The sequence below is a fragment of the Fukomys damarensis genome, unplaced genomic scaffold, assembly GCF_012274545.1.
Source record: "Fukomys damarensis isolate Sample0158 unplaced genomic scaffold, DMR_v1.0_HiC HiC_scaffold_38, whole genome shotgun sequence".
NCBI lineage: Eukaryota > Metazoa > Chordata > Mammalia > Rodentia > Bathyergidae > Fukomys > Fukomys damarensis.
This window is the reverse complement of record NW_022900950.1, coordinates 40,376,364-40,399,770: the sequence shown is the minus strand read 5'-3', so window position 1 is coordinate 40,399,770 and position 23,407 is coordinate 40,376,364. Positions and strand designations below refer to the sequence as shown.

At 36.1% G+C, this 23,407-nt stretch overlaps 1 pseudogene; it reads right to left on the bottom strand.

Annotated features, from left to right (window-relative positions):
- Positions 1-357: 357 nt before the first annotated feature.
- LOC104869859 overlaps positions 358-23,407 on the bottom strand; it is a 43,870-nt pseudogene continuing 20,820 nt past the window's right edge.

The window sequence follows — 23,407 nt, the reverse complement described above, 5'->3', positions numbered from 1 at the left end:
TCCCAACATAAGTTCTAGATATAAAATCTCATCTATTATCAACTCAAAAAGCTCCAAGTCTCATAATCTAAAGCATCTAACAGAAGTATGGATGCCATCCGAGGTATGATGCATACTGAGTAAAACTTCCTCTCCATTTATGGACTGTGGATTAGAAATCATCTACTTTCCAAACACAGTGGTGAGACAGGTAGGTGTACAATAGACATTTCCATTCTAAAATGGAGAAATTAGAAGAAATAAGAGGGTCACTGGTCACAAGCAAATTAAAAATTCAGAAGGGCAAATTCTATTAGGTTTCAAATTTTGAGAATATCCTTTATCATTCAGTATTCCTATTTCTGGACACTTAGAGGCTCATAGCACCTTTTCTGCTGATAGAATTGGGCAACTCTGACAGCCTTCTTTAATTTCATCTAGTCTGTCCCTTTCAGTCTCAGATGGCAATGCTGGTGTAACATTCTCAAAAACCTTGAGATAGTACAGTATAACCTTGTTACTCAACCTGGAAATTATGAGACAAAATACAGATCAACCTTATAAGTATAAATGTGTAAATACTAGATACGATACAGTATTTTCAAATAAAATCATGTAAAGTATATAAGGTAAAACCTAGAAATTAAGTCTATCTCAGTAATGCAAGGATGATTCTAATAGCAAAATGTGTTACTCTAATTCACCATATTAATATGAAGAAGAAAATGTGTGATCATATGAATAGGTTTTAAAGTGCTTTAAATTTTGATAGATTTTTCCAGTGGAGTCTCTTAACAGACTAGGACAAGGGAAACTTCACTAACTTGGTAAAGCATGTCTGCCAAAGACCTCCAGCAAATATCCTTATTGGTAAAACATTAGAAACATTCCTTCACAATCATGTGAGAAAGGAGGCCTGCTTACAATGGCACATTTTAAACACTGAATTGGAGGTTCCAGTCAATAAGATATAAAAATACTGCAAAATATATAAGAAAATGAAAAATAAAAGTTATAATTATTCATTGATAATGCATGTCTACATGAAGAAAGAAAAAGACTATTATAACAAAAAAACCAGTAAGTTTACTGGATACATAATGAGTATATAATAAAATAAACTTCATTCTATGTATGAGACTAGTATCTAGAAAATGCAGCTAAAGAAATTACATCACTGAAAATAGCAACAAAATATAGGAATGAGAAATGAGTCAAACAAAACATGACCACTACTTAGTTAATACTAAATCATCTTGTACTTGCTTATATCTAGATTTATAAAATCAAATGTATCCACATTCATAAAATTTATAACTGCCTTCCAATTATTTGCTCTGCTTCAGGTTAGTTTTCTCTATTTATAAAATGTTCTTCATTCCAGAAACTGTGCTTCTACTTGTCACAGTATGCTGTTCAGTAATGAACAATACCAACATAATTAAACAATGTTCCTTCCCTTCTCCATTGTTGGTGGGAGTGCAGACTGGTGCAACCACTGTGGAAGTCAATATGGAGATACCTCAAAGAACAAGGATTAGAGGTTCCGTTTGACCCAGCCATCCCTCTGCTGGGTATCCTTCCAAAAGAATTAAAAGAATCATACCACAGTGATATATGTGCACCCATGTTTATAGCGGCACAGTTTGTAATAGCTAAAACTTGGAAACAGCCCATCTGCCCATCAGTTGGAAACTGGATAAAGAAGATGTGGTTTTTCTATAAAATGGAATATTATTCAGCCATAAAGAATGAGAAAGTAGATTCATTCATGGGTAAATGGGTACTTTTTGAGGATATACCCTTAAGTGAAATACATAAGTCACACATATGCAAATACTGAATAGTTTCTCTGGTGTGAAAAACTAAAATAGTACCCAAGATCCTAACAGGACAATTAGCAACGTGAAATAGGAAGAAAAGGTCCCAAAGTGTAGGGGCAGTGAGAAGGATAGGGAAAGAGGAATAAGGGAAAAGGAAAAAAAATATGAGAAAATATAAAAATGGAATTAAAGTGTTTGAATATGGGGAGGGGAGGAGAGGGTGAAGGGAGGGTGGGGACAAGGGGAAAAAATGAGAGCCAAGACCTGGCATGTAGAAGTACAAGATTCCAGTAATGAATATAACTGTACTGTCTAACTAGAATGTACTGATAAATTCAATTTAAATTTAAAAAATGTTCCTTGAATGAACTTAGTATAAGAAATTTCAGGTATATTAATTCAATTGAGTTTGTGCATATATCATGAAAAATAGTGGAACACAAAAGCTACAATATTTTTGGTACAGCCTTTCTATAACATTGCACAGAAATTATTTGGAAAAATAGCTGTAGCTTAGTGTATGACTCAAAGCTATCTAGAAAAAAAAACAAGGAAACAATATAAATACAGTGTTAGTTTAGAGTCTCCAAGATCAGCAGACAGATTGAGAACTTTAAAGATATCACACAAAACACTATTTGGAGTTCCCCTAAGTGCACAATAACAAAACTCTGTAATTTCCCTCCTCATAACTTCTAATAATAGGTTTTCTTGATTAACTTTAAACGTTTTGTAAGAGCTGGATTATTGCCTATGAAGATCAGTGTCCTTAATACTTTAGGTTCTTCATTAAGAGGTTTGGGAACAGAGGTTATATTAAAAATGAAGATCTGTCAGTTGATAATGGGAAAGTAGTGCCCAAGTTGTTTTTGTTTGTTTAATTTTTGCTAAACCTTTTTTCAGTCCTATCAAGTAGAATTTAAAATTTTATGAAGGTGACATGAAATAATTAATCACTTTCATGTAGTGTGAGTGCTGTAGATTGCAATTGGAAACAGAAGCATTATTAGTCTAGAATAGAGAAATAAAATTTATTTTCTTCTTGTGGCTCTACTCTGTAAATTACCATGAGATTTGGAAATATTGTGGGAGGGTTTGTATTGGGTCTGGGTGGGTGTGTTCTATGCTTAGCCACCATAGGATGAATGTATCTGAGCATTACACTGTGTATGTGTGTAAGACCATCTGTGTTTACAAATAGTTGTGTTTGAGCACTGAGGGAGAAAATCCCACCATTCAGAGCTGCAGCAATGTTGCTCTTGGAGGAGCTTCATATCAGATAAATTCTGAAAGCCAGAAACCATAAGTCCGAATCCTGTCTTGACCTTTGCTGGGTGTGGTCCTCCTAGGGTCCTAGGATTTTCTAGTATATTTGTTGGTGGTAGTGGGCTTGTCCAGTTGCTCTAGTCAACACATCTTTTCTTTTCCCCCTCTTTCTTTATCCAAATGCAGCACAAACTTTTGAATTGCTTTTCATCTCTATTTATCTTATAGCACAAAAACACTATAGTTTACATATCCCTTACTCAAAATACGAGACTATTTAGAAAGCAAATAAATAGTGTAGCCTCCTGGGTAATTACTATAAAACATAGTGCCTAGGAAATTCTTTTATATGAAAATCCAAAATTGCTATTCGCTTCTGACCAGTTCCCATTTCCATTTTTACTTAAATTTCTGAGCTTCCTTTCTTTGAAGTCAAGCTGCTAAAGCAGACCTTACTTGCCCACTTTTTAACTATAGGAAGATTTATTATTCAAAAAGCAGCTAACAATCCAGAATAGACTTTATTTTGTTCATATTTGAAGGAACTAATCAGAAATATTTCTTCCAATAGAATATTTTGTGCAAAAAGCTCTAGTTCAGAAGATAAAAAGCTGACAAAGTAAACTGTAAGAGAAAGATGACAAAAATTTTTTTTGAAATCTTTAGTAGGATGTCCTCATGGAATAAATGAGTTAAATGAACATGATTAGGATAGAAACAATCTTTGCATTAATTCAACATCTACTTTCCAAGATCTCTTTTTGTTGTTTGTTTTGTTTGTTAGTTTGTTTTTGTTTTTGGTACCAGAGATCAAACTTGGGACTTTGTGTTTGAGAGGAAGGTGACAGAACTGCTGGGCTAAATGAAAGATCTCTTTTTTATTTATATCTTAAATAAATTATCTCTATAGGTCTTAAATCTATCTTGAGTTTTAAGAATCCATTTTATATACTTCATTAGAAATGATTGTCCCTGTAAAATGAATATTTTTATCTACAGTTTTCAATTACAGAACTATGCCTTAAGATATAAACCATCATTTTTCCTTTAATTCTATAAAATCTAGTTTACAAAATATGTTTGTCAGAGGACATTGCAAAATATCCCCAGGAATCCTTTAACAGATCTTTATTTCTTGCCCTTGGTTTTAATCTGGCTTACTTCAAAAAGATGTGAAAATTCACTACAGATATGTTATCTCCAGTTTTGGTGGCACACATAAGTGGATGCACAGGTGGATATACATCAGAGAAGTCAAGACTTACAAGTGGAACTCTTTCACCTAGGAATAATGCTTAAAACTATGGAAGTCAGCTATCTAAGAAAAGAGAAGGGGGTTTAAGACATAAGGATTATGGAAACAGAAGAAGAGGAATCCATGTGGGAGTCCAAAAGAGTGTTCTGGGAAAGAAGGGAGAAAAAACAAAGAGATTTTGGCATCACCAGAGGAGAGAGTTTCTGGTGCTATGATAGCCATGCTGAGTGGTAACCAAAAATAAGTTCTCTGCATTTGAAGTCTCAATTTTAAAAAGTTAGATAACATTGAAAGAGCTGGGATAACAGGATAGTGAGAAATCCTCTATACACAATGGCAACATGAATTTATGTGTACATTCCAGATTACAACTGGAATTGATTGATAGGAAAGGCTAGAAATAAGATGGTACCTACAAGAGTACCAAGATGAAGTGATTTAGGATTTGGGCATCTGTGCACACCAGAAGACCCTAATAGAGGGGTGGTGGGGGTGGTGAATGTAGCATTATAAGGAGGACTAAGGGAACACAGTCCAAGAACAAAGTGGAAGAAATGGAATCAGATACATGAAGGACTAATCTTAGAAATGAGAATGGTCATATGGTGCTGCCCTTTTTCTATGTAAGGTTGATTTTTTGAGAAGCTCTTCGACCATTTATCAGACCATGGGTTGTCACAAGGGCCATCTGCAGTCTGTTGGTGGCACTGTGGCATGTCCTGTGATCATAAGTTCCCTCAGAATGTGAAGTTTCATGAATGATCTTGGGTAGGAGGGCCACAGTGTTGTTGGCTCAAGAGACATGGCTGAAAACCTTGAGAGAGTTTGCATGTTTCCCATGGTTCACACCCACTGTACCCATGTAGGAATCAATGAAAAGGGGCAGTAGTGAGAAATTTTGTGGCTTCATCTTTAAGAGAATCCCAGATTTTGCAAAGACAGTAAAGGACACGCATGTACCCCACACCAACATTATTTCCATTTGATGTTGCTAGGATCTTTCCTGAAATATAGAAATGAATTTTCCCTTGATGGTGTGCTTCCCTGTTCTCAGCCAAGGTGAAATCATCCTAGAACATATGATTCTTGTAGTTGAAAACAATGAAGGATCACTTATAGCCATAATGTTTATTTTGGTGCTGAAGAAAACATCTCTGTTGAGCAAATACCACCAAATTTGTTTACTTCACCTTTTGCTGTAATGTTTCATAGATGTGGCTGACATAGCACAAGAATTTTCAACAGTCTATTGGGTGGAAGAAGCAATAAGTGAAGGAAAGAATGACAGTCCCAATACATAGAAAGATGGTGAGACCTAATAGAAAATTTTAAATTAGGATACAATTAATGTATTAATAAAGTTATTCACAATGATGACATGTGATGGGTGAGAAGGAGAATTTGCCAGGTACAAAGTTGGGCATGTGGCTGAGGAATATGAGTTCAGGATTATACCTTAGGAACACTGCTCTTCCCAAGCTTATTCTAGGTGTTATTACATTATACAAGGGCCCAATAAGAATCTCAAGTTCACTGTAGGACTGAGCTGTAGAAACTATGAGTACACCAACCAGAGCAATCATCATCCTAACCAATCGACTTGCAATCATTTTTTTCTGCTGGTCCCATTGCTTGAAACCCACCCATCCCTAACTAAATTGCTTTAGCATGAAGGGAGTTGACTGCCTTACCCTTATACTTTATCTCCTTTGAATTGTACCTCTATGGCTTGACTTTTCCTGGTCATTGCTTGGCTGAGAACAATCATTTCTTAATACCAATGTAACTATGATGTGGGTAAGTCAAATGATATTCTTGAGAATTTATTCTTGAGAACATAAAGGAAGGTGTCAGCCACTTGTATAGATATTCACAAAACTGAGATAATATGATTGTAACAAGTAGATTATCATTCCTTTTTATTTGATAAAGACTTCTTAATGTCTAGCCTTTAACTGTTCATGTTGAATTCATATACTTTTTAAATTTAAAAAACGAAGTATGACATTTTCTGTTTTTTTTTATTCTTTTTATTGAGTTTATTGGTACAATCTAGGTATACAATACAGTTACATTCATTATTTGGATCCTGTACCTTTACATGATAGGTCTTGATTGTCATTTTTTCCCTTGTCCCTGCCCTCCCTTCACCCCCTCCTTCCCTCCCCACTTACAAACACTTTGTTTCCATTTTTTCAATTTCACATATTTTTTCCTCTACCTTATTACCTTTCCCCCACCCTTCCCACTTTTCCTACACCTTTAGCCCCTTTCTTCCTATTTCACATGATTATCTCATTAAGATCTTGTGTACTATTATAGTTTTTCACACCAGAAAAACTATTTGGTATTTCAGTTAAAGAGATCTCTGTATGAACATGAAAAATAGGGAATCCTAACATAAAGCTAAAAAGGAAAGTAAAAGAGAAAAGGCAATGATATAAGATTAAAGTAATCCTTAATTCTGAAGATGAAAATGGTCCCTGAACATATTTAAATTGCTTCTTGCTCTTGTAGTCTTATTTTATTCTTTTTTTTCATTATGTAGAGAATACTTTATAAGTTTCTCTAATCAAACCCATGTAGATATGACCATACATATTTAATACAGTGCATTACCCCTGTACAAATGGAAAAAAAAATCAACATTTCTAGATCAATATGGCTGTCAATTTCTGTACAATGCCAACTCAACACAGTAAATTGGGATAACTTTTCCCGAAGACAGTATGTTATGCATCAATAGTAGCAAAAGCTTTTCCAGGTTCTGCAGTCATCTGAACAAAATTATAGACATTCAGCACTTTCCATTAAAAAAACAAAAACAAAAAAAGAAATAAAAGAATAATACCCAGAAAAGAGCAAAGTACTGTTGCTGTTGTGGTACCTGGCACCATTTTTTAATTAGCACCTTAATAATCATCTGGAGAGAGAACATTCTAGAGTAACATCATTAAAAATAGGTCTGATAAAGCACTGTCCCTACTACATATCATAAAGCAGGTACCAGATATTTTACATTCACAGAGGTATGATACAGTACTGTCCTACATCAATAATACTAGAATCAGTTTTGGTTTGAAATTTACTTTGTCTGCAAATAAGATTGCTACCCCTGCTTTTTTCTGGGCTCCTGTAACATGGAGAATTGTTTTTCATCCTTTCACTTTCAGGCTATGGGCTTCTTTTTGCACTAGGTGTGTTTCTTTTATACAACATATTATTGGATTTTGCTTCTTATTCCATTATACCAGTCTATTTCTCTTGATTGGTGAGTTGAGGCCATTGACATTGATGGTTATAATTGATATGTACTGACTTATTTTTGTCATGTTATTGTCCTTTTGTTGACTCTTTTTACTTTTTCACCTTCTCCTTTTAATTTCTTGCCTTGCCTGTTTGATTTGCTCTGTTGGGCCTCATGGTGTTGTTGCCTTCATTGTCTTTTTCTAGGATCTTGTTTAGAATTACTTGTGGTGCTTGTTTGGTATTCATGTAGTTTCTCAGGTGTTCTTTGTCATGGAAGTATCTCATTTCCCCATCCATTTTGAAAGAGAGTTTTGTGGTACACATCAGTCTAGGTTGCAGGTTGTTCTCTTTTAGTACTTGAAATACCTCACTCCAGGCTCTACTTTCCCTAAGGGTTTGTGTTGAAAAGTCTGCTTTGATTCTGATGGACTTTCCTTTGTATGTGATTTGTTTCTTTTCTTTTACTGCTTGCTGTATTTTGTTCTTCTGTTGGGTTTTGGGGATCTTGATTATTATATGTCTAGGTGTAGATTTTTTTTGATTGTGGCTAGTTGGGGTCCTATATGCCTCACTTATCTGAATTTCAAATTCTTCCCTTCTGTTTGGGAAGTTTTCTGTCATTAATTTTGTGAACAGCTTTTTAAAGTCATTTTTATTTTCTCCTACTAATTCATGGATTCCTATCAGTCTTATGTTATTCTTATTTGCATCACATAGGAGTTGTTGGATTGATTTCTCATGATCCCCTACTGTTTTTAAGAGACCTCTCTTTTCATGGTCACTGACTGCAATCTTCTCTTCTATATCTGATATTCTATCGTCGCATTCTCTTATTCTGTTGCATACACTTTCTATAGAGTGTTTAATCTCCTGGATATCTGTTTGAATCTGTTTTATGGATTCCATTTCTTTCCTATGTTGGGCATTTATTGTTTCCATTTCTTTCTTATGCTGGGCCTTCATGGCTTCTATTGTGGTCCTGAGCTCATCTATTTTATTTTGTCAGTTTCTGCTCTAGAGTCTCGAATCACGACTTCCATTTTGCTTACTATCTCTATGGTTATCTGGGAAATTATTTCTGTTTTGAATTTTTCTAGAGCCTGATTGATCTGTTTTGCTACTTCCTGTTAATTGAGTTCAGGGTGTCCTGGTGGTTAACTATCAGCCTGTTCATCCTCGTTTGCCCTACTGTTTGCCATTGGTGAACTAGAAGTCTGTCTTTGTGTCTTACTTAAGTGCTTTCTCATTTTTATGTTTGTTGCCAGGTTGTCCTTGGTTTAATTTCAGGTTTATCACCCAAATCTTCCTGATATAGTTGCTCCCTAGCTTCTGGGTCTCTAACCACCCACAGACATTCTCATCTTCATAACATCAGAGAAAACAGCTCATCAAATCAACCACAATCCTTCATCCCAACTGATACAATCAACAACACATTAAGATCAAGCATAATTTGGAAAGTGATCACCTGTGCAAGTCACTAGTCTATCACCCTTAAACCATTTGAATTAAATTGAAATCAAATAACAGTCCAAAACATGTTTGCAGTAAACAAACTTTTCAATATAGTATAATTACCATTTAGGATGAGGGCTCAGACTGAGCTAGGATGCAAGACCCCTGATCTTGGTTAGTTGATGGCTGAACCTCATGATGCAGACTGACCTCAGGCTGCAAGGCCCAGATTGAGTTCTCCAACCTTCTGAATGGTTGAACTCCACACCGTCTTACTACAGGTTTCCCTCACCCTTTCTTTAAAGATGTTCAAAGTTGGGAACACAGAACAATACCCTTTATGACTACCTCTGCCTCTGCAGAGTGGGTCCAAAGACTAGCACAATCAGGAGGTCTGAGAGTGCTCTTGGGTGGGTGGGAGGGAGTTATGGGGGTTCAGGGGCACCCACGCAGCTACCTTTCTGGTGCTTGAGTGATGGCGGCTCCAGGCGGAAGAGGGCATGGCTATCCTTTCCACGGTGGATTGGGGCCCAGGCTACCTCCATGGTACTGGAGCTATCGACATTTTCTGTTTTGCAAGCAGACTCTCAGGAGTTTGTTAGTTACATTGCAGAAAGATTTGTACTGTTTATCCTGAGTTGAGTGAGAAATGATACAGAAAGAGAACTCACTAAAAAAATTAACTTGGGAATAATTATAAAGATGAACAAATTTCCTGTCACAAACAGGTTTGTTTAAATGCTACTGGAAGCTTACATAAAGCAAAGAATGATTTTGGTCAGGCATAATGCATTAGTAAAATGGCAATTTGTGTGATTTTTAAATGAAATTAAGAAATGCATCATGTCTCATACATTACCTTTCATTTTAAAAAGCACAGAATAAAACTGTGTCCTTTCTAAGTATTTACTCATGTATTTGCATTTCTTGATGCCCTGACCAACCATGCTTATATTTTCTGAGTTATCGCATAGAAAGATAAGTAGCTTCATAGAATTAAACAAACTATAAACCAATTACACTTTACTAGAACAAAATTCCCTTCATTTTTCTGACAGTGCATCATTGATTGTCTCTCTGAGTTTGAGGACCAAAAATATGTAGTAAACTGTAATTTCCTTCAGAAACATTGAGAACCTGGACAGAAGGACAGAAAAGGCCAGTGTCACATTTAGCCAAAGTCACAGCTTTGCAGGCTAATAGTGCTGGGTGAAGTTGGGGTTCAGCAGAAGAAAAGAGGCAGAGGTGTTCTTGGTTTCTAGCCAAGGAGAAAGTGGAGGGAACCAATGGGGGATTGGGTGCTAGAGGGACTAGTAGATTCAGTGGGACATGGTGGGTGAAGGTTAGAGAACTAATAAGCTGTGGTACCAGAGAATTTTTAAATAGGAGCTTCTAATGAGAATGAAGCAGTTTGTTGTGAGAATGAGGTTTAGGTTGGGCTGATCACATAGAATGGAAGCAAAAGTTTTAAAAGTCAAGGAATTCAAGTTGAAGTTTTGGTGAATTGTTCACAGAATATTAATGTTATCTGTAATTATGACAGGAATTGTTGTCAATTAAATGGTAAAATTTTTCATAAATGGAAACAAAGAGATGGGGTGAGTATGATAGGTTTTGTGTGTGTGTGTGTGTGTGTGTGTGCGCGTGCATGCATGCATGTGTGTATATCTTTCTAGGTAGAAAGGAGAGGACTTGGAAAAGCTCTATACAGATATTTAAACTTAGGCATTAGCTTGTTAGAAATTCAGTAATATAACTGACTATTTCCTTAAAGAAAATCATATGCTAGCCTTTTAGATTATAAGAATGTCTGTTGCTCTTGTGTAGCTGTTAGCAAAGAGCCTGTGATTACACAATAAAATTGCAGTGTCTGCCAGATGTGCACTAATGCCCTAGAAACTTTGGGAGACAGAAAGACCTCATGGTGCAGGAGGAAAGAAATGTATAAAGAATTAGTTAGATATAGGAGACTGGATTTTTGAATATTTTATGCTTAAGCAAGATCACCCCCCTCCCTTAAAAGAATCATTCTTGATCTCAATTGGTTTCCAAAAAGTCAAGGGGACCCCATCCCCTCAGAACAGAGAAGCTGATGGACCCAGCTGTGTGGTTGCCAACGCATTCCCCAGCCCCCATAAGCCTCTGGCTGCTGGATCATACCATCATCTTCATCTACACTGCAGAGGGATTGAAAGGCCATTGATCTGAGCTCCAGATAATAGAGCAGAAGTGAGCAAGAGAAAGAGGGCCTCCCTGGGGCTCCTAGATGAAAATTGAAGCCCACTGGAAAAGTGAAGAAATATCTGCAAAAAAAGGCACACCAGATCACTGTGGTTGGTAATTTGGAGGGTTCACCATTTCCCATCGGAACTGGGACTATCTTTAGAGGAAGGGCAGCTAGAACTGCAGTAGAAGCTTGCAGAGTTCAACCCAGCATAGGGGTCAGAGATATCAAATTGGGCCTTTCAGCCAGAAATCAGCCTGAACCTCAGGGGACAGCTACTGGAATGCTAAAACTAATTTACTTTGATCTGCACACTCCTGCCCATGTAGTCTATTGTAGCAGCAGAGACATACCCTGGTGTTGGCCCTTTACTTTTATTTTTTTAATTTCCAAAATATTTTTCTCTTATTTTTAGTAATTAAAATTTTTAATGTTTTTTACTCTGTCAAATTATTTTTCCAGTTTTATATTCTTTTTCTTTTTTCTTTCTCTGTTTCTCTTACTCTCCCCTCCTTGTTCTTCATTTCTCTTCCATTTTTCCTGTTCCTGTCCTAATTCAAATTTATTTTTTTCTTTTTCTTTTCTTCTCTTTTTCCTTCTCTAGATTGTCACTAGTTTTAAAAGAAAGTAAAATCATTTTCTAGCCTCACTATTGATAGTAGTTTCTTCTGTTCTTGTATATGTTCTTTTGTTCTGTCGTTTCCTCTTCTCTTTAACAGGTTACTAGAATTTCTTTGATCTTCCTGTGCCCTCTGTTCTCACTTCTAACCTTTCCCTATCTTACCTATTCCTCCCTCCAACTCCTTTTAATTCTCCATCCTGAAGGGTAAAGTTGCAACATTGAAGAGTTTATTCACTACAAACATGTTTTTGGCTGGTCCTTGATTCTGATTTAATTTATGCAGTCAAAAGTGATAGAATAATAATTACTACAAATTGCTATTTTCTAAACTGTGCTCAACACTATTGTTGTTGCTGTATCACTTGGGCTAAGGTATTGTAATTATCTAATCAGTTGTCCTTCCTGGTATTATGAAAATGAGAGTGTTTCAGAGTAATTAGAAACTCAAAACCTAAAGACCAGCTATATCTGGAAGATCAAAGTATTAACCCAGGAAGTATCAAAAACAAAATTAGAAATGAGAAGACACTTAAGCAAGGCCCAAACAGATTTCCAGCTCACCAAAGCCAAATTCTGGGGGAAATTAGGTGAAAATGTGTGATAGTCAACCACCTGGACACCCTGAACTGATAGCACAGGAAGTAACAAAACGAATCAATCAGGCTCTAGAAAAATTCAAAGCAGAAATAATTTTCCAGATAACTACCAAAATGCTGATCAGGATGAAAGACACGATTAGTAACTCTAGAACAGAAAGAGATAAAAAAATAGATGAGTTAAGAAACATGAAAGAAGCCCAGCATAGGAAATAAATGGAAACCATGAAAACAAAACAGAAAAGAAATGGAACCCATGAAACAGATTCAAACAGATATCCAGGAGATTAAAAATGCTATTGAAAGTGTTCTCAGCAGAGTGAAAAATGTGAACATAGAATATCAGATATGGAAGGATTGTGGTCAGTGACCATGAAAAGAGAAATCTCTTAAAAACAGTAAGGTACCATGAGAAATTGATCCAACAGCTCTGAGAAGGATAATATAAGACTGATAGGAATCCATGAAAAAGCAGGAGAAAGTATAAATGACATAAAAAATGTTCACAGAATTAATGACAGAAAACTTCCCAAACAGGGAAAAAATTGACAGACAGATGAGTGAGGCATATAGGACTCCAGCTAGCCATAATAAAAAAAAATTACATTTAGACATATAATAAAATCCTGGAAACCCAAAAGAAGGACACAATACTACAAGCAGTTAGAGAAAAGAAACAAAGCACATGCAAAGGGAATCCCATCAGAATCACAGCAGACTTTTCAACACAAACCCTCAAGATAAGGAAAGCCTGGAGTGAAATATTTCAAACCCTAAAAGAAAATAACCTCCACCCTAGACTAATGTATCCTGCAAAACTATCTTTCAAAATTGATGGGGAAATAGATCTTTCCACAAAAAAGAATACCTAAGGAATTTGATAAATACCAAACCAGCACTCCAAACAATTCTAAAAAATATCTTGGAAAAGGACAATGAAGTTCACAATACCATGTGGCTCAACAGAGCAAATCCATTATGCAAGACAAGAAATTAAGGGGAGAGGGGGAACAATTAAAAACAGCCAACAACAGGACAATAACATTACAATGATGAGTCAAGATATATCAGTTACAACCATCAATATTAGTGGTTTCAATACACCAATCAAAAGAAATAGACTGGCAGAATGGATTAAGAAGCAAAATCCAACAATATACTATATACAAGAAACCCACTTAATTCACAAAGAATTCATAAAATGAAAGTAAAAGGATGGAGAACAGTTTTCCATTCAACAGGAACCTGGTAAAAAGTGGGGGTAGTTATTTTATTTGCAGACAAAGTAGATTTAAAACCAGAACTAATTAAGAGAGACAAAGAAGGCCACTACATCCTTGTAAAAGGGGAACAATTGAAGAGGAAGAGATGACAATCATAAATATATATGCACTAAAAACTAATGCCCCAAAACAAATGTTAAGGGACATGAAAAGCCAAATAAGCACTAGAACAATTGTAGTGGGAAACCTCAACACTCCACCGTCACAAATAGATTAGAACATCTAGCCAAAAAAATCAACAATGATATATTAGAACTGAACCAAGCCTTTGAACAAATGGACTTAATAGATGTCTACAGAGTGTTCCACCCCACAAAATCAGAATATACACCCTTTTCAACTGTACTTGGGTCATTCTCCAAAACAAACCACATACTAGCTCATAGAACATGTTTAAGTAAATGCAAAGGAATTGAACTTATCACATGTATATTATCAGACCACAGTGCAATTAAACTGGAGATCAATAGCACAAGAAACTGCAAAAAGTTCCCAAACACATGCAAATTGAATAACACCTTCCTGAACAACCAAAGTGTCACAGAGGAAGTCAAAGAATAAATTAGAAAGTTTCTACAATTAAATGATAATGCAAATACAACATACAGGAATCTGTGGGACACAATGAAAGCAATTCTACAAGGAGAATTCATAGCAGTAAATACCCATAGTAGGGAAACAGGGTGAGCTCAAATAAACAACATAATGCTCAACCTTAAGCTCCTAGAAAAAGAAGAACAAGACAAACCCAAAGCTCATATGGGGGATCAAATTATAAAGATCAAAGGAAAAAGTCAATGCAATGGAGACTAAGAAAATGATAAAAAAATCAGTGAATCAAAGAGTTGGTTTTTTGAAAGAATAAGTAAATTGATAAACTCTTAGTCAACCTTATCAAAAAAGGAAAGAAAAGGTTCAAATTCATTCAGTTGGGAATAAAAAGGCTGAAGTCACAACAGATCCAGTAGAAATCCGGAGGATCATCAACACCTACTTTGAGAACCTTTACTCTAGTAAAATGGAAAACACAGAAGAAATGGATATATTCCTAGACACTTATGAATTACCAAAGTTGAATGAAGAAGATATAAGAAGTCTAAATACCCCAGTTTCATTCAGTGAAATTGAAAATGTAACTAAAACATTACCAACAAAGAAGAGCTCATTCCCTGATGGCTTCACTGATGAATTGTTCAAAACGTTTAGAGAACTATTGCCACAACTCTTTAAACTTTTCAATGAAAGTGAAAGGGAAGCAATACTTCCACATTCATTCCTGGAAGCAAGGGGTACTTTGATTCCCAAACCAGGGAAAGACCCAATAAAAAAAGAGAATGATAGGCCAATCTCCCTAATGAATATAGAAGCAAAAATCCTCAATAAGATACTGGCAAATAGAATATAGAGGGTCATCAAGAAGATCATACATCCTCACAAGGTCATATTTGTCCCAAGGATTCAAGGATGGTTCATCATACACGAATCAATAAATGTAATACACTATGTTAACAAAGTCAAGGAAAAATCATATAATATCTCAACAGATGACGAAAAAGAATTGACAATATTCAACACCCATTCATGATAATAATCCTGCAGAAAATTGGAATAGATTGTCTTTATCTCAACCCAATAAAGGCTATCTATATAAATCAACAGCCAACATCACATTAAATGGTCAAAAAATGAAAACTTTCTCACTAAACCCAGGAACAAGACAAGGATCTTCACAGTCACCACACTGTTCAATATAGTTTTGGAAATATTAACCATAGCAATTAGACAAGAGAAACAAAAGCAATAAAGACAGGAAAGAAAGAAGTCAAATTGTCATTATTTGCTGATGATATAATGCTCTACATAGAAGACCCAAAAATTCTTCCAAAAGACTTCTAGATTTGATTGACAGATTTAGTAGAGTAACTGGATACAAGGTAAACACTAAAAAATCAATAGTCTCTTGTACACAAATAAAAGAATCACCAAGAGAGAAATTAGGGAAACAATTCCTTTCACAGTAGCATCCCCAAAAATGAAATATGTAGTAATCAATCCAATGAAGGAGACAAAAGACCTTTACACCGAAAAGTACAATAATCTGAGAAAAGAGGTCAAAGAGGATATAAGAAAAGGGAGAAACATCTCTTGCTCCTGGATAGGAAGAATCAACATAGTGAAAATGGCCATACTTCCAAAACTGCTATACAGATTCAATGCAATCCCAATTAAAATCCCAACAATATATTTCACAGAACTAGAGAAAATAATCCAAAAATTCATTTGGAACCAGAAGAGACCTAGAATAGCAAAAGCCATTCTAGGCAACAGAGACATGGCAGGGGATATCACAATCCTCAACTTGAAACTATACTACAAAGCCACTGTAATAAAAACAACATATTACTGGCAATGAAAAGATGCAAAGATCAGTGGAATACATGAGAAGATGCAGACACAACTGTAGACACTAAGCTACCTCATCTTTGATAAAGGAACCAATCACCCTCACTGAAGGCAAGATAGTCTCTGTAATAAATGGTGTTGGTAAAACAGGATTTCAACTTGCCGCAGATTAAAACTAGACCCCTATCTTTCACCATGCTCTAAATTAAAATCCAAGTGGATTAAAGGTCTAAATATTAAAACATAAACATTAAATTTGCTGGAAGATAAGTTAGGTAGAACTCTTGAGGCAATGGCATAGGAATAGACTTTATGAACACATCCTCATTAGCATGGAAAGTCTCACAAAAAATCATCTGGGATATCATCCTATTAAAAAGCTTCTGAAGTACAAGAGAAGCCACAGATAGAGCTAAGAAACAACCTACAGCGTGGGGAAAAATTTTTACCAGCTGTTCTTCAGATAGAGGACTACTACCTAATAAATATAAATAACAAAAAAATCAGACCCCCACAAATATAAAGACCCGATTCAAAAATAGGTCTCTGAAATAAACAGACATTTCTCAGAGAAAGACATAAAAGTAGCAAATAAATATATGTTAAATATATATAAAAAATGTTTAACATCACTGGTCATTCAAGAAATGCAGATGAATACAACACTGAGATTCTACCTCACACCAGAAAGAATGGATGCTATCAAGAAATCGACCAATAACAAATGTTGGAGGGTGTGTGGGGAGAAGGGAACCCTTCTCCACTGTGGGTGGGAGTGCAGACTGGTACAACTACTGTGGAAATCAATATGGAGATACCTAAAGAACTAGGATTAGAGGTCCCATTTGACTTAGGTATTCCTCTGCTGGGTATCTTCCGAAAAGAATTGAAAGAATCACACCACAGTGATCTATGTACTCCCATATTTATAGCTGCACAGTTTGCAATAGCTAAATCTTGGAAACAGCCCAATTTGCCATCAACTGGAGACTGGATAAAAAGATTTTTTAAAAATAAAATGGAGTACTACTCCACCATAAAGAATTAGAATCTAGAGACATTTATAGCTAAGTGGATGTACACTGAGGACATACTCTTAAGTGAAATAAATAGGACATATGTGAGTAAATACCAAACATTTTCTCTGGTGTGAGAAACTAAAAGTGTAAATAAGGTTCAAATGGTATAATTGATAATGTGAAAGAGGAAGAAAAGGTCTAATGGAGTAGAGGAAGTGGGAAGGGTAGGGGAAATGTAAGAAGGAAAAAATATTAAAAAAGGAAAAAATGCAATCAAAGTCCCTGTAAATAGGGAAGGATGAAGGGAGGGTGGGAGAATGGGGGAAAATAAGAACCAAGATACATCATGTAAAGGTACAAGATCCCAATGATGGATGTAACTTTATTGTTTACCTTAAGTGTACCAATAAATTTAATGGAAAAAAAAGCATCAAGGAAGGTAGTAAAAGTCTTTTTTTTGGCAGGGACAGGTTTAAATAACATTAGTTGCATTAGTGGGAGCAGTGATGTAATTAATGGTTAAATTTACAGGTTGCTACAAAAGCAAAGATTTAAAATACATTTTAGTCCTTGATGGATTATGAATCACTTGATTACAAAATCAAAATTTATATAATTTTATGGAAAAATTTTCCAAGCACAAACTTTAGAATTCATTTATTTATATTAGCAATTGCCTGTTTCTTCAAAGCATTAAATAAATGCCAAGTGAACAGAGGTAAGTATTCACCCTTAAATACTTTCTTATTTCTGAAATGTGGAATTACCTATTAAAGAAATAATAAAGATTTACTAGTATAGTTTGAGATAGCCTGTTTTCTGTTTTATGAAGGCTTTCTATTTAGCTTCATTTTTGTAGGTTGATAAAAAGAGACTAGCCTCCATCCCTGAGCACTACATGTCCATTGTCTGGGCAAAAATTATAAAAGTTCCCGGTAAGGTTAAAAGTGAGCTGTGCTGTGCTTATCAAACAGCTTCAGGCTCTGCAAATACCTTCTCCACTATGAACACAAAGGGATGTTCACTGTACATCAGTTTTTTAATCCTAATTTGTTCCCAAAGCTATCACAGGTAGAAATTACTGTCATTAACATCATCATCAAATGGGAAAGACAGACACTGTTAGCCACACCCTTTAGTCATTTGTAGCAGTGTTTTGACATTATTGCCACAAGTTACCAATGTTTGTGGTCTTCCTTCTTCTGGAGACATGGTTCTTTTCAGATAGTAAAATTTATTTGGTTCCTGCTACTTTTAAAAAGCATTTGGATTGCAAACCTCTAACAAGTATTTTTGTTCCTGTTAAGCAAGTTGAACATAGATCTTGTCCATCTACTTTTGGATGAATTTTGTCTCTCCCAATGTCCTGCAAAATGCTCACCCCCAGTATATTTCGAGATAGGGCATTTGGGAGATATTTAGCTTTAGATGAGGTTATGATATTGGGGCACTTATGATGGGATTTGTTCTCTTAAGAGAAAGAGGCACTAATACCCTCTCTGCCTTGTGAGGACACGGAGAAATAGGCCATCTACAAAGAGTCGGCCATCACAAGAACTGCCTCCCCAATGTTAGACTTCCAGCCTCTAGAACTATAGAAAGTACATTTTTATTGGTAAGCCTCAGACTTTGATATTCTACCTGAATCAACCAAGACACCATCTAACATCGAAGACCAAAATTTCCCTTCAGTGTATCTTTGGTAGAAAGCCTTATGTGGAAAAAACCCTATTCTTTTTTTTTTAAATTGATTAATTTTATTGGTACATGTTAGTATACAATGTGACATTCATCATTGGGTATTTGTACTTTTAAATAATATATCTTGGTTCCTATTTGTTTTCCTAGTCCCCTGCCCTCCTTTCAACCCCTCCACCCCTCTCTATTTACAGACTTTGTTTCTATTTTTTCATTTTCTCACATTTATTCCTCTCCCTTCTTTCCTTTTCCCTATCCCTACCATTTTCCCTATCCCTTAGTACCTTTTCTTTCTATTTTACATTATCTATCATACATTTTGATCCTTATTTACACTTTCAGTTTCTCACGCCAGAGAAACTGTTTGGTATTTACTTATATGTGTCCTATTTATTTCACTTAAGAGAATGGCCTCAGGCCAGGGATTTAGCTCAGTGGTTCCGCTGCCTGCCTGGCAAGTGCAAGGACCTGATTTTGATCCCTGGTACCAAAAAAAAAAAAAAAAAAAAAAAAAAAGTATGGCCTCAATGTGCATCCATTTAGCTGTAAATGTCTCTAGTTTCTCATTTTTATGGCTGAGTAGTACTATTTTAGAAAAAAAAACCACTTTTTTTCCTTTTGGTACCAGGGATTGAACTCAGGACTTTGTGCTTGTGAGGCAGGTGGCAGAACTACTGAGCTAAATCCCTGGCTCCGAAAAGACACATTTTCTTTATTCAGTCTCCAGTTGATGGGCAACTGGGCTGTTTCCAAGTCTTAGCTATTACAAACTGTGTTGCTATGAACATGATTGTACATAATATCACTGTGGCATGATTTTAAAAATTCCTTTGGGAAGACATCCAGCAGGGCAATAGCTAAGTCAAATGTGACTTCTAATCCTAGTCTTTTGAGGTGTCTCCATACTGATTTCCACAATGAAAAACCATATTCTTGTAAGGGTACTAGTTTTCTATGAAGACTGATACACCATCCACCTTGGGGCTCCAGAACAGTGATTATAAAGATGGTAAGTATGGCCCTCAATGGTGGCTGCATGAATTGTCTGAGTGTTACGTGAAAGTACATTTTTGTGGAAGAGGGACTAGAGCTTCATCAGGAATCTTGATAATGACAGTTCAAGAGCCTCTGTTTCTTTTGTTATTCTAACTTTTCATTTTTTTCACTGCTTGATTTGACATCTGATTAAGGATATTAAAGTACTAAGATTAGAAACACAAGGGTTGAAAGCCCTTTATTTGAAACATCACTTCTTAGTTGTATAAGTGTGGCAAATTTTGCAATTTTTTTTACCACACAGTCATGGTAGGTAGAATAACTGTTCCCTAGTGACCTATGTATTAAGCACTTGGCCCTTCGCATGGTGTTATTGGGAGGAGGTGGAGCCTTGGGAGGTGAACATGGTAGGAAGTCCTGAGGTCACTAGGGCATGCTTGTGAAGGGGCCATGTGGCGTGGGATTCGTCTCTTTCTTGTTTTGCTTTCTGGCCATGAGACAAGTGTTTACACCATGGCCATCTGGCACACCCACCAGAGGTCTAAAGGCAATGAGTTGATCTGATAAAGAGCTGAGCCTCTAAATGTGTGAGTCAATATAAAACTTTCTCTTTATAAGTTGATTATCTGAGGTATTTGTTAGAGGGACACAAAGATGACTAACACACCTCACCTGTGAATTGGAGTGACAACTAATTCCAACCCACAGGGCAGGTGATATGTGCAGTCCAATATAACAGTGATTCTGAAATTTGAGCACCATTAGGATTCCCTTAGGCTTGTTAAAAATAGAGATTTTCAGGCCTCACACTTCAAGTTTCTGATTCAGCAGGTAGAGGATGGGGATGTTGATTTGTATGTCTAATAACTTCCTGATACTTACGCTGTTGATCAAGGATCACAATTTGAAATCCACAGCTTCCGTCCTGAAACACTTGCCAACCTGGCTATAGTGGTTTATTTGCCTTTCTCCTTCCTGAACACCTTGCTTACCTGAGTAAATCTTGTTTCCCTGTTATGCAGCATTTCATTTTAGCACCCAGTATCTAAGGTTCCAGCCCAGGCCTTCAAAGCTGACATTCCTGCTGGAATTGGTCTAGTCTTCCTAGTTAGGAGGAGGATGACTTTTCACAGGTTTAGAGGAGCTCTCTGGTAGAAGTACATCACATGGTACATACAATTCTAAATTTTCTAGTAGCTACATTCAAAAGAAAAAAACTTAGTAATATATGTCATTTAACCCAATATACCATCATATGATAGAATATTATATCAACAAAAGATTAATGTAAAAATCATTAATGAAATGTTTTGCCAATTTTTAGGACTAAATCTTAGAAGCCTGGTGTGTTTTACATTTCTAATACTTCTTAATTTAGACTGGTCCAATTTAAGGTGCTCCAGAGTCTCATGTGGGTGGGGGGCTAATAACCATACTGAATGGTACTATTATGAAATTCTTGTGAGTGGAAGAAAACCACAGTATGTACTGAGTTCTCTTGGAGAGAACTGGGTCCTGTATGCTAGACACACCTGTCAAAAGGTGACATTACCTCTCAAAAGGTCAGATGCCCCTTTGTAAGAAAATTGAAGGCCTGGGCCAGAAATAGTTTAATATAAAGTTGCAGATTCCACCAGGCAAAGAAAGCATCCTTAGATATCTGTTATGATGGGGCTAAAATAGTATTCATGTTTCCAACATTGGGCTTTTCTTCCTTGAAATTGAACTTACAATATACTCATTGATTCTAATATTCCAGTCAGGCCTAAGAGAGCTGCTTTCAATTCTTTCTGGGAAGAGTTTGGGAGGCCACTTCAAATAGAAATCTTCAGGCAAATTGCCACATAAATAAATTACAGTCACCATCTTTCAATTCAGCTTCCCCGTATGTCTACCTCCAGGGCCCAGATCCAGGAAGTACTCGGGATGACAAAGTCTACCTACACCTAAGAACTTCCACAGCAGATATGGTCTAGTACTTCATTAATGAAAATGCTTAGTCTAAATTAACTTTTCAGACCATGCTGAAAACTTCTTTTAGCCAATTATGCTAATTTCTGCTCAAGGAATCCTTAACTCGTGATACATTATCTTTGTAAATGTCTCAACTTGAAAATCATATAAATTTTGTCTCTGTAGCACTGTGGTTTAGATTCATGAAGAATAGTCATATTTTCTAAATTTTTCAATCTCATTAAATCTTTCCACTTCATAGTTGGAATGTCAGATGTCTTGATTTGATATGGCATCACCATAGTTATGCCATTAGTTGAAAATAAGCTATGATTTGTGATATACCTCTACCTTTTTCTACCAGATAACATCTGGTTAGTTTTTGCAGGCACAAGGCTTATTAGGGAAGGGTTGTTTTGAGCTGAGCCATATAAAACTACTGTTTTTATAGGTCAGCAGTGGTTAAATATTGACAATCTCATGTTTATAAACATAACTAGAGAGTTAGAACTTTTCTTTTCTGTTCACTTTCCATGCCATTTAAAGTTGAGTGGTAAGAAAAAAAGCCAAAAATATGAATTTAAAATTTGTACTATTTCCAGTATAACAAAAATAGAACAATTCAGACCTCTGATTCTCAATCGTGACTATTATTAAAATCACCTACATGGCAAACACTCTATATTGACCCCCAATGAATCATGTGTACTGGGATATGAAAAAATAATAAAATGTCACTCCCTTGATTGGGTTACATTTTATAACAAAATGATAAATCACTTCTGTCATTATGCTGTACAAAATGCTATCATAAAAGACTGCAGCAGAGATTCATGAAGTAATAAACTGCCATATTGTGAGTTGTCCTTTGATGGTGGTGGGGATGTGAATAGGAGCTATAGGCAGCTTCCAAGAGTTAAGAGTGGTGCTTTCCAGCAGGGAAATGGAAAGCTTACAAGTGACTTCCCCATTGATGAGACAGTGGCCCCAGATGACACCTGAATCATAGTCTTGTGTAGGGGACCCTATTGGACTATGCTCAGATTTCTGATCCACAAGGACTGTTAGAATATAAATGTGGTTTTATTGATTGATTGATTAACTGATTTGGACAGTGCTGGGGATGGATCCCAGGGCCTTATGCATGCTAGCTAAGTCTTCTACCAGTGAGCTATACCTACAACCCTAACGTGTTATTTTAATTCACTAAGTTTGTAGTAGTTCATTATGTGACAACACGACACTGATGTAGCTAGGAGACCATTCAAAATCTGAATATTTCAGACCAATGAAATATCCAATCTCTGGGACCAGGGCCAATATATCAGAAGCTCATTAGTGATTCTGATATCCAGACAGAAATGAGCACTATTGCTGAGGAGTCAGACTGGTCTTGAATTTTGGCTTAATTCACCATTTACTAGCGAGGTGCTACAGGCAGGTGCAGTTCCACTGAACTAAATCCCCAGCCTGTTTGAATCTTGAATGTCCCTCAAAGGCCCACTTTTTAAAGGCCTGGTCCCAGCATGGTGCTATTGGAAAGGTGGAGAGCCTTTAAGAGGTGGTGCCTCATGAGATGTCTTTAG